Source organism: Megalobrama amblycephala, linkage group LG8, assembly GCF_018812025.1.
Source record: "Megalobrama amblycephala isolate DHTTF-2021 linkage group LG8, ASM1881202v1, whole genome shotgun sequence".
NCBI classification, from domain to species: domain Eukaryota; kingdom Metazoa; phylum Chordata; class Actinopteri; order Cypriniformes; family Xenocyprididae; genus Megalobrama; species Megalobrama amblycephala.
In genome coordinates this window covers 17,144,812-17,156,907 of record NC_063051.1, presented here as the reverse complement: position 1 = coordinate 17,156,907, position 12,096 = coordinate 17,144,812, and the positions used below count along the sequence as shown (strand labels likewise).

Below are 12,096 nucleotides of genomic sequence, written 5' to 3'. Positions count from 1 at the left end.
GTGGCACTTCTCGTATGGTGTGTGACCCTCTTTAAAGAGCTATTAAAACCATCAGCACATTTAAAGATATTATTCTAAACAGTTACTGAATGGACTACCCATTAAATATTCTCTTACCCAATGGAATTGCTCTGGGGGCCTAGGACTTGTGTGAACTGAATTGTTCATGACACAAAAATTAACTGTTGCATAAATCCATATTATACGCTCATTGTAATTGCTTTGTTTCTTTGTGTATTTATAACTTTCGGCTGTCACTCTTGCTCCAGACAGCACCTGATCACAGAGTTTCCATGGCAACAGAAAGACGGCATGACATTTTTGATCCTACAGTAACCTACACTTATATGGCACAGAGTCAATATTCATAGAAAGTCTGCACTAATGGCAAAATGACAGTCAAAGGAGTAAGCATGGAAGACTAGGCTCAAAGGCAGGATTCATCTTTTAACTTTAAGCATCACTAGTCTGTCAGACACGTCCTCTTTTTTAATTCCTGCTGTTGGGTAAGATGTAGTTTGGAGTTAAAACTTTTTGGGGGAGGCTGGAGTTGGAAGGGGGGATTCAGAAATTATTCAGTTTGATGGCTGGGAGGCCTTGATGTTATTGATTAGAGATTCATATCAAAGTAGAATTTTGAATGTCGTCTTTGTAAGGAAACCTAAATATTTTAGTACTTAGCTACTTTTAAGATGAACAATGTCTGTATTCTAGACATTTTGGTTGACTTGAAATGGAGATATTTGCTTTTCTGACAAGAAAAATGTCTTTCAGGAGAGAAGAATTCTGTTCATACTATTAGTTGCACACACAATAGAGAACAATTGAACTAAATGCTCATATTACAGCACTGAATTCAAGCTTTATCAAAAGATAAACCATTATGAAATTCAAAATCACATTTACTTTCAAAAGTAAATAGAAACACATTTTATTTCAGCAATTAAACCCATGAATGGCAGGGCTACTCTGACAAAACAAACCCATATTAACACTGCAGAGTTGGTCAGCTGAAGTCTGATGAAGATCAATAGGCCGCTACAAAGCACAACTCGCAACAAATTGCATATTCAACTCTGAGCCACAAGACTGTCTAAAAACTGTCAACACTGAGTGCATCTTAACTACCTCCACACTGTGGTTTAAGAAGCAGTTTAAAAGCAACAGGCTCAAATCACTCCGACTGATGTTCAAACCATCAAGAGTCTTTCTATTTCAACTTGCACCCAAATTAACCTAGCTTTTCAGGCTGTGGCTTCAATAATGTAAATATGTGAGTGTAAAAACCATAACAAAGGCCAATATGAAATATGTTTAAATGTAAATAAATATAAGTTAACATAAACCTGCAATTTGTTTGTCCCTTTTGAAATCACTATTTTATATATATATATATATATATATATATATATATATATATATATATATATATATATATATATATATATATATATATATATATATATATATATATATATATATATATATATATATATATATATATATATATATATATATATATATATGCACATATACACACATACATACAGCCAAATCAAAAATTATTCAGACATTTTTCATATTTTTGAGCAAAATAAAGTAAACTGTGACATACTATACCCTGAAATTCTTTATACAGTGGACTACCAGTAAAATTGATAAAAATTTGGAACCAAAAATTATTCAGACACTTTGACCTGACCATGTTTTGCTTAAGTGTTATCTGACATATTTAAGATTAATTTTTTTCTGACAGTTTAACTCTGAGATCTTATATATAGTCTATATACAGACTATATATATATATATATATATATATATATATATATATATATATATATATATATATATATATATATATATATATATATATATATATATATATATATTATGTGTGTGTGTGTGTGTGTGTGTGTGTGTGTATACATATACCCCTATATATGCCCTTCAATGCAAAATATCCTAAATCACAATATTGCAGAAGTCATTGTAACATTCAGGTATTCCCCCCATTAACCAGTAAACGTACACATAATGCAATCGCACTGCTATTTGAATTAAACAACGCAAGCAAAGCACATGGCCAGCACTAATCTCTCGTATCTGTAGCGCTTGTAAGCAGAAGCCACGTCTCTAAGGCACTGTTACAATCCTCCTGCACACGAACCCTCCAGCCTATTTACTTCCGCATTCTTCAAAAGAAACACAACAATGCAAGAATGTTTCTGAATCACAACACGATCGGTTTCTTAAGTTCATTTGCAACAAGTATCTACTAATCGTATTCAAAGCTCGCCGACACCTTCTATATGTTCGCTCAAATGTGTCGGCTGCGAGATAAATACACGAAACAAAGTTCGCCCCCCTCCTTGTAGCAATCCCACACCCTCCATTTCAATGGCACAGCTCGAATCTCTCACAGAAGGACATATAGTTGTCAAATATAGTTCGAGCTGTAGAGCTCGCGCGCATTAACAACGCTGCGTTGTTCCGGGCCTGCGATCGGAGTTTCAGCGCGTGGAGCCGCCCCTCGAAAGCTTTAATAGTTCTCTTACCTTGCTTTCTAAGAATCACAGAGTTTCAAATCCCCACTTAAAGTGAAACTTCTTTTTCCCAAATCTGGGAGAGTAACAGGCAGTGACGTCAGAGGGCGAAATTCCAGCCGGCAGCACACACACTTACACAGAGTCACAGAAATTTGCCCATGTATGGCAGTCTCAGCCAGCTCTCATGCAATATCTCTTCCTTACAACGGGTGTATTTATCTTATTGTGCAAACAAACAGTGTAATAACTAGGATTATTCATCATATGTTGTGTCACAATTTATTAAAGCCTGGACAGTGTCCTCTTTGTGTCTGCTGCAATCATTACATTTAAGGGATCAAAGTTACATTTTGTTACAAATAAATAAAATTAAATGCCTGTTTTAATTCATTCAGCCACACAAAAACTTCAGAAATAAAATTTGACTTATACTAATATACTATATACTGTATATATATATATATATATATATATATATATATATATATATATATATATATATATACACACACACACACAAATAGAGTCAAACCAAAAATTATTCAGACATTTTTGATACTTTTGATATATTTTTACTAGTGGGTGCAGGACACTATAGTTCATTTATGTAATTGAGGATAACAAAATAAAGTAAACTGTGACATATTATACCCAAAAATTATTCATACAGTGGACTACCAGTAAAATTGATAAAAATTTGGAACCAAAAATTATTCAGACACTTTGACCTGACCATGTTTTGCTTAAGTGTTATATGACATATTTAAGATTATTTTTTTCTGACACAGTTTAACTCTGAGATCTTGTCATATTTTATATAAATATAAAATATAAAAATTATATAAAAATAAATATATATACGTGTGTGTGTGTGTGTGTGTGTGTGTATGTGTGTATATATATATATATATATATATATATAAATATACTGTATATATACATATACATATGTGTGTATGTATGTACAATATATATATATATATATATATATAGACTTTCATTTATATATATATTAAATACAAACGTGTGTGTGTTCTTCTTGTAGTTTGACACCTTGTTCTCAAGTAAGTTGCAGGCACACACAATAATTTGATGTTTTTGTATTTTACCATTGAAATTTTTGCTGTTTTATGTATGTATTTATTAATTTGCATATTTATTTAATTTTTCAAATTGTGCTGGAAACCCACACTGACAACATGCCCCAGTAGGCCAATGTGTGTTTAATGAACTCGTGTCTTTTCTTCTTTTCTATATATGGCATTTGGTTTGGGTGAAAGCATACAAAGCATCACAAAGCACTTTATATATTTCGGAAATATTCCTAGGATAATAAATAAGACAAACAAATGTATTAAATTTAATTTAGCTTCTTTAAAATTGTTAATTCATTTCTACAAGGGAGAGCAGCATGCTTACTCATCAACCAGAAATAATAGTAATCCAGACACGTGTACGTAATGTTATTCAATAATATACCTCAGAGATAAGTCTATGATCTATTTAGTCTAATCTCCTTTCACAGTTCATTCAACAGGACGCTTGACTCTCTCAGACACAGCCTGCCCTTCAACACCCGCCAACACTCAACCACATACTGCAGTTTGCATTCAAATCTAAAAGTTTGCATGTTCTGCTGTCAATGCAAATATCATAGCAGTGCTTCGCTTCTTTATTTTATTCCTCTCTGCTAGGGAAAACGAACCACAACAGCTTTGAATGATGATGACAGTGGTGTCCACACGCTAAAGGTAACAGTTTGAGATAAACCTCATCGCCATCTGAATAGCATGGTTCATTCAGACTTTCACCAGAATAGTTTAAATGTAGTAATTTTGGGTCCTACAAAAGACAAACAAGATGGAGCCGTAGAATGGGACAAGTGCAACTAGAGGGATTTTGTGGGTGTGACAGAATCATACATTTGGTGTGAATTTAATGAGGGTCTCCTGGTTGTCTACAGAAAATGGCGTTTTGGTAGAATGAAAATAGACTTGTGTTACACCACAACACAAACTTTGAGTCAAGAAAGAGAAGTCTTACCACAAAATATACCCCAACTTCTCATACTGTAAATTCAGTGAAATCGGCATCAATTCCATTTTGAGTGTTTTGGCAATGATTGGCCTCCCATTGTTACCAATAAGCACATCATAACTGGAATGAGACCTTATATCTCTTGCATATAGAAAGTGGAAGTGCAGTCACTTGAGGCTCTTATCTATCTCTTCATCATAGTGACTCATAAATATTCACACATGAGTTCATGGAGTTCACAGTATTTGACACTAACAACTTTTTGTAGTGAATATAACTAGCATCCAGGACTCGCATCAGTTGGCAAACATGTTGTGATTGTGATCTCATATTAATGTAAGAACAGTTCCATGTATTTAATTGCTTCTGCATGTCTGGTTCTCATTCAAGGCTAAATTAATAAATGAATAAATGTAAATGGCTCATTAAAAGGTTTTGCTAAGACTTAAAGGATTAGTTCACTCAAAAATGAAAATTCTGTTACTCACCCTCATGTCATTCCACACCCATAAGACCTTCGTTCATTTTCAAAACACAAATTAAGATATTTATTGATAAAATCCAATGGCTCAGTGAGGCCTCTATTGCCAGCAAGTTAATTTACACTTTTAGTGCCCAGAAAGGTACATATTTAAAACAGTTCATGTGACTACCGTGGTTCAACCTTAATATTACAAAGCGACAAGAATACATTTTATGTGCCAAAAAAACTAAATAACGACATTCAACAATATCTAGTGAATCTTTTGTTTCGAATCAGTGGATCGGAGTGCAAAAGTCACATGATTTCAACAGTTTAGTAGTTTGACACGCAATCCGAATCACTGATTTGAAACAAATGATTCAAAGCAGTGTTTTAAAATCACCCATCACTAGATATTGTTGAAAAGTCATTATTTTGTTTTTTTGGCGCACAAAAAGTATTCTCGTCGCTTTATAATATTAAGGTAGAAACACTGTACTCACATGAACTGTTTTAAATATGTTTTTAATACCTTTCTGGGCACTAAAAGTGTAAATTAACTTGCTGGCAATAGAGGCCTTACTGAGCCATCGGATTTCATCAAAAATATCTTAATTTGTGTTCTGAAGATGAACGAAGGTCTTACAGGTGTAGAACATCATGAGGGTGAGTAATTAATGACATTATTTTCATTTTTGGGTGAACTAACCCTTTAATCTTACCTTTATATATATATATATAATGTATACAGTATATTTAGTCCGATTAGAAATGAAAGAATAAAAATAATTGATTCATAATTGATTTTAATGTGTGTTCACATCCCATTACATATCTCATCATCATTGATGAAAATGATGCTACAACTGAGGGCCGAAAATTGTGTAAAAATATTTATACAGTGAATCATTTTCAAACAATAAATGTTGAAGTGGTTTATGTTTATTTCGATATTAGTTTAGATCACTGTATTTTTAATTATCATATCTTTTTATGATGGATTTTCATATTCAAGATCAAAGGTTTGGGTCTGGGACAAGAGCAAAATACAATCTACAGAGATAAAAGGCATTTGAAAAGTAGAAAACGATGAAGGCACAGTAAAAAGGTTTTAATGTAACCTTTCAAAAAGAAAAAAAAAAATAGATTAAATCTGTTCATTTGAATAAAAATCAACCCCTGAGACATAAATGTGGCCACAGTTGAAGAGACACCTGCAGTTATTGACTCCTTCTGTATCTCCTTAACAATGAAAACAACTCATCAATTCATCAACAAACCAAACTAGAGGTGAAAAAAGAGCAGCAAATGTAAACAGTTTAGACAGAAATATGCAACTAAGTCTCTCTGTATGTGTATAAACTCAGCGCTGATGACTATAAGTAAAATCCCTGACTTGAAACACTGTGTCGACTCGCTTCAGAGGTTGTCTACAACTGATTAACTTGTGCTGCAAGCACTTTGTAAACTGTTTTGCACACCATGCATGAAAAACAGAGGCAGAAAGAACACAACCAGAAGATCAAGCGCCGAGATAAATCAGACGATTGTGCCTTGTTTTGCCGTGACTGGTTCTGCATCCCCCGGTGTGCAGGTTCCAGGGCACATTGGAAAGGTAATCTCATTTGTACTGTGTGACAGCTTATTTGCAACTTTGCTTACTGGCAATTTCCTAATGGGCCCCATGAGTAGTGTCTGGCTCCCTCTCCTTCTTCTTTCCTTCTCTCTCACTCGCTCGCTCTCTCACAAATGTGATCAAAAAGACACTCTAAAACAAATCTGAAAACAATTACCGCTGCCCCAGCATGAAATCCCAGTGTTTTCCAGCTGTCAGTCAACTGGCAATTAATGTATTCGCCTATGAGTACATTTAACACTTTAAGTGCACAGAATTACTACAAGTATGATAAGAGACGAGTTTCGGATAAGAAATGCTTTACTTTTGTGAGTCGTAATACTACTTGCGCTCCGGAGTGTGGACTACAGTGATACGGGTGAGAGAGCAGATGCGCTGAAAGACGAAGGGGGAAAAAAACACACAAAGAGTTTTTTTATACATCTTAAGAATACAAGCGACAATCATTTATATCACCTCTCGACACGAGGCTAACGCTCCCAGCGTCGGATATCCTGTTGTACACACAAAACGTTAGGGCCGACGCATTCTTCTTCCCGCACCACTTCCTCTGTTGCACGAGATAAACCTCAAGCAGCTGTGGAGGAAAGAGAGAACGTGTTTTAGAATGTCAACGTGACAGTGACCTGCTTCGAACCAGGCTGACCATGACAGAAACAGAATAAAACCTACTTCACCTTTTAAAGCTCACAAACTTGAAGCCGCACAGGATTTCAGTCCTCGAGGAAAAAGAAAATTCTTAGAGTGGATTCGATTCATGCATCTTTAATGCTGTCAAATTGCAAAGACGGTTTCAGGAAATGTCAAGAATGACAAAGGCGGTCGCCGGTGCTGTATTTTCTCTTTAATAATGTAATGATCCCATAGCTACGGCAAAGCTTCTGCATTAAACCGGTTAATGTGCAGAAGCTCGTTCAACTGAATCCTGTGTTGTTCTTAAATTATTCATCGTAATATGTCCGGTATGAAAGCATGTTGCCACAAGATGATGTGCGTACCTTCAGTAAACTGCTGCTAAGTAGGAGTGAGAGGTTTGGATCACACAACTTCAACCCCAAAAATAGCTTTTCAATTCTAATAGAGATGCTAATTTGAACACAACAGGCCTATCGTTTCCCAGACATTAGCATCAAAAGGCAAGTGTGAGAAAAGGTAGAAGGCCCACAAACCAAGCACAAAACCCATATCCTGAAGCAACTAATCAAACAACTGCACATGTAGATCTAAACCCAAGATTACACAAGATAATGAATTCTAATTTGAGTGTTTAAGCATGTAAATATTCATCAGGATAGCAGAAGCAGATACAAGCCTGCGGCCGTGGCTTTTGATTCTGAGCACAGAACAGAAGGAATTGGTGTTTGCTTTGGAGACACTTAGAGAATTATATCTTTTTTTAAGCATGGCAGAGAAAGTTGCATTTACTTTGCAAAGTCAGGGCCTTTTCAAATCCATTTCTGGGCATGAAAGTTGCAGAATGCTGTTATTTGTTTGGCTCATTCTGAAAGATGGCAAATTAGCACAACAGATAAACTGCATAAACCAAAGTTCTCTGGTAATAAAAAAGATGATGTGTCTAAATATGGCTTTTGTGACTTTAAACCACAGGTACAATCCAGTCTATTTCAGTAGTTTATTGCATTTTTCATTTATTAGACATATGAGTCATGTAAACCAAGATATAAAAGCACACATTTTCAATTGCAAGTTTTTTTTAATGTGGTAATTATGATATTGTTGATCATTTTCATGGATGTTTGCGTTATGTGCAGTTTAAGAGGAACTGAATGCAGGGCTGGATTGGTAATCTGGAATACCGGGCATATACCCGGTGGACTGGCGCACTTTGGGGCCAATACAAGGTTTTGTGTTAGAGACAGCTAATTTGTTTGTGTAATATATAATAGCCTATATGTGTGCGTGCTAGTGTTGTCAAAAATATAGATATTTCGATATGTATCGATACTGAAATATCTGAAACAATTCCAGTACTCATTTTCTGCAGTACTGATACACCAATACTAGCTGCGCGTTCTTGTTCTCTCTTCTCTCCGACGGTGAATTGAGAGTTTCACACACACCCGCCTCCTCTCACTAACTCGCTCTGGCTGAATAGTGTTGTTACAGGCAGGGCCAGCGGAAGCAGGGCAAACTGGACAATTGCCCAGAGCACCAAACCACTAGCGGGCGCCGCACCATGACGAACACAATCGACAATGTATTTGCCAGGAGTTTGATTGACAGGCAATCTAACCAATCATAATGCAGAAAAAACAGTCAGGGAAATCTAGCGTTAGCGTCAGTTCTGGCAGGTCACGTCAGTCAAGCTTGCATCAGCTGCCTCTCAGGTGACTTACGTCTACCTATTGGAATACGACGCCTATCATGGCATCATATATAAGCTCCTCAGTATTATCAGCAGATATTGCATTCTCAGGAGCAAATTACCCTCCTCCATCCCCAGCTCCTCCTTATTATTTCCCCTGAATCAGACTATTCTCGAAATATGTGTACATGTTAAATCATGACATTTAATGATATCTGCATGTTGGTCCTGTTCTGTTTACCCTAGGGGCTTTATTGCTGCTCTCCCTGCTCTTATCCATGCTAGGCTGCATGGATGCGCAGGGAGTTCTTGCCCAGAACAGAACCATACCGCCAATACAAACTCTATGCATTATGTATCATATTTGACGATAGTGGTCCTGACAGAAGTTGGTTGATTAATGTCGGTGGACTTGAACTTGAAAAATGGTGTGTACTCACGTCATGTTTATTTGACATAGCAACAATAACTAAAGGGGTGGGTCTTTGCGAATGGTCAAATTGAGTACCAAATCTGTCGCAAATTGGATTACTCCAAGATAAATGAAGAGTTTGTAGCAGCCAAAGCAAGAAAAGTCCTCTTTTAAATGATGAGTCAAATGTATTAATTCATTATACCTGTCTTAAGTCAACAGTAGGGGTCAATATGATAAATTGGTGTTTTTTTTCTCTAAAAAATTTGAACGTAGGGGGCGGCTGTATTCCCCCAGCCCTGGTTACAGGGCATGAATTTCAGTGCGTGGTTGCGGGTATTGCGCATAATTTCACTCATTCCTGCAGGTTTCGCACTCAAACCAAAAGCATGTATACTGTCCTGTCTACTGTATATAAGTGGTGCGACAGAGAGCCGCCTCTCAAACAGCTTGCGAGTACCAAATTGAGTTCTTTTTCATGGCTTAAATGGTCAAATACACACAAAATTATGTCAAAATACCCGTCTTGGCGAGTATTCAGGTAATTAAATTAAATTCAATTCACATTTATTTGTATAGCACTTTTCACGATACATATTGTTTTAAAGCAGCTTTACAGAGAATGCATGTCAACATTACAACACAGTTTTGGAACGTGAGAAAGAAACAATACATTGGATCTGTGCATAAGGCCTTAAAGTGACAGCAGCCTAATATTCCTGCTGCTGTCTGTCATGTAAATCAAAGAACAAAAGACATATAAGAAATCACTCGCTGCTTTTGACCGAATAACTTTTGTAACTTTAATTGTAAGCAGCATTAATCTGCATTTAATTTTTACAATGAAGTCTATCCAGTGTTTTTTTTTTTTTTTTTTTTTTTTTTTTACATTTGATTACTTTAATTTCTGTAGTATTTCTCACCTGAATACTACTGTTAGAAAACTTAAAGCCATGTTTTTTTGTCTCTTTATTCTGTGTGTGTGTGTGCTTTGAACAACAGTGTACATTAGGGCTGTCCCCTAATAGTCGACTAACCTTTAGTTGACGAAAAGAGGCTTAGTTGACCAAAATTTGATTAGTTGCAGAAAAGAAAAAAAAACAACAACACAAAGTGGCAAAGTCATGCAGTCTGTGACGGACAGATTTTTAACAGCTGATCTATGTAGTAATTACAGTACATTGGGCAGGACATCCAAACGCTCATTCATTGACCTCAAATATGGCTTATCATCTGAAACACGTAAGTAGCACCAACTTTCCTTGGCCGCTCACATTAATGTTAACCCAGAAAAATGTGGGCTATTCACGTTTCTGTGTGGAGTGTGAAAGCTGAATAGTAGCGCGCTTACTGCATGACAGCTAACATGGAGGCGCCGGTGTGATCACTTGCACTTAAAATACTCCATCTTTTTTTTGTCATACAGATAAGAGTAATACATCTTTTGAATCTGTGAGGAGTTTACTTTTACTTGTGTACACTCACAATAACAACAAAACATTGTGCTTTTGTAAAAATGAAAGCAAACAGGGTGCGATTTCTGCCGTCTTTCTCTGTGAACTTGAGCGCGAAGAAAAGAGAAAAAAAAGAAACTGAAACTCCATGTAAACTAGCCTCACAGACATGAAAATATAAAGAAAGCTAAATGTCTACTTTCAAGTGAACCAATTCAAATGGAAAACAAATATTCTTATGTTATGTAACCCATATGAAACGTGCACATAGGTGCGTCCACTATGACGAGTCAGCAGATCAACTTCATCACTGCAGCCGAAAATACAGAAAACTCAAGTTTATCAATTAATTATTAAAATATTTAAGCAATCTCCATGCTGTTTTTCCCCGACACATTCATAATCATTACTTCTGCCCGTGTGCTGTGGTAAGCTTTATGCGTATTTGAACGCTGATTAGGCTATGTAGGCATTAAAGGCTCTTTAGTATGATTTATATGATTTATTAATAAATGTGCGATTAGTCGACTAATGCTTAAAATGAAGGACTACTAGTCGACCAGAAAAGTCTTTAGTCGAGGGCAGCCCGAGTGTGTGTGTGTTTGTAAGTATATATATATATATATATATATATATATATATATATATATATATAATGTTTTTATAAGAAGTCTCGTCTGCTCACCAAGACTGCATTTATTTAATTAAAATTACAGTAAAACAGTAATATTGTGAAATATTATTAAAATTTAAAATAACTGTTTTCTATTTGAAAATATTTTAAAATGTAATTTATTCCTGTGATGCAAAACTGAATTTTCAGCATCATTACTCCAGTCTTCAGTGTCACATGATCCTTCAGAAATCATTCTAATATGCTGATTTGCTGCTTGAGAAACATTTATTGTGTACAATTGTACAAAATATTTGTGTACAATTTAAAATAACTGTTTTCTATTTGAAAATATTTTAAAATGTAATTTATTCCTGTGATGCAAAACTGAATTTTCAGCATCATTACTCCAGTCTTCAGTGTCACATGATCCTTCAGAAATCATTCTAATATGCTGATTTGCTGCTTGAGAAACATTTATTGTGTACAACTGTACAAAATATTTGTGTACAATATTTTTTTCAAGATTCTTTGATTAATAGAAAGTTCAAAAGAAGCGTTTATTTGAAATATAGCCTTTTGTAACATTATAAATGCCTTTATTGTCAC

General features: G+C 35.3%; 1 protein-coding gene across 4 annotated transcripts in view; it reads right to left on the bottom strand.

Annotated features, from left to right (window-relative positions):
- The window catches only part of LOC125273912 (LIM domain containing preferred translocation partner in lipoma), a 278,126-nt gene that overhangs the window by 235,943 nt on the left and 30,087 nt on the right, over window positions 1-12,096 (bottom strand). Inside the window, exons 1-2 of one of the 4 annotated variants that reach the window (XM_048199721.1) lie at window positions 7,360-9,133; window positions 7,139-7,259 (exon numbers count right to left, since the gene is read on the bottom strand). The exons of 1 other annotated variant lie outside the window; for it this stretch is intronic. The gene's annotated coding sequence lies outside the window, so the exon portion shown is untranslated. Of the gene's footprint in view, window positions 1-2,555; window positions 2,933-7,138; window positions 7,260-7,359; window positions 9,134-12,096 lie in introns of those variants that run through there. 2 more of the 4 variants (XM_048199720.1, XM_048199718.1) reach the window with 2 other exon arrangements.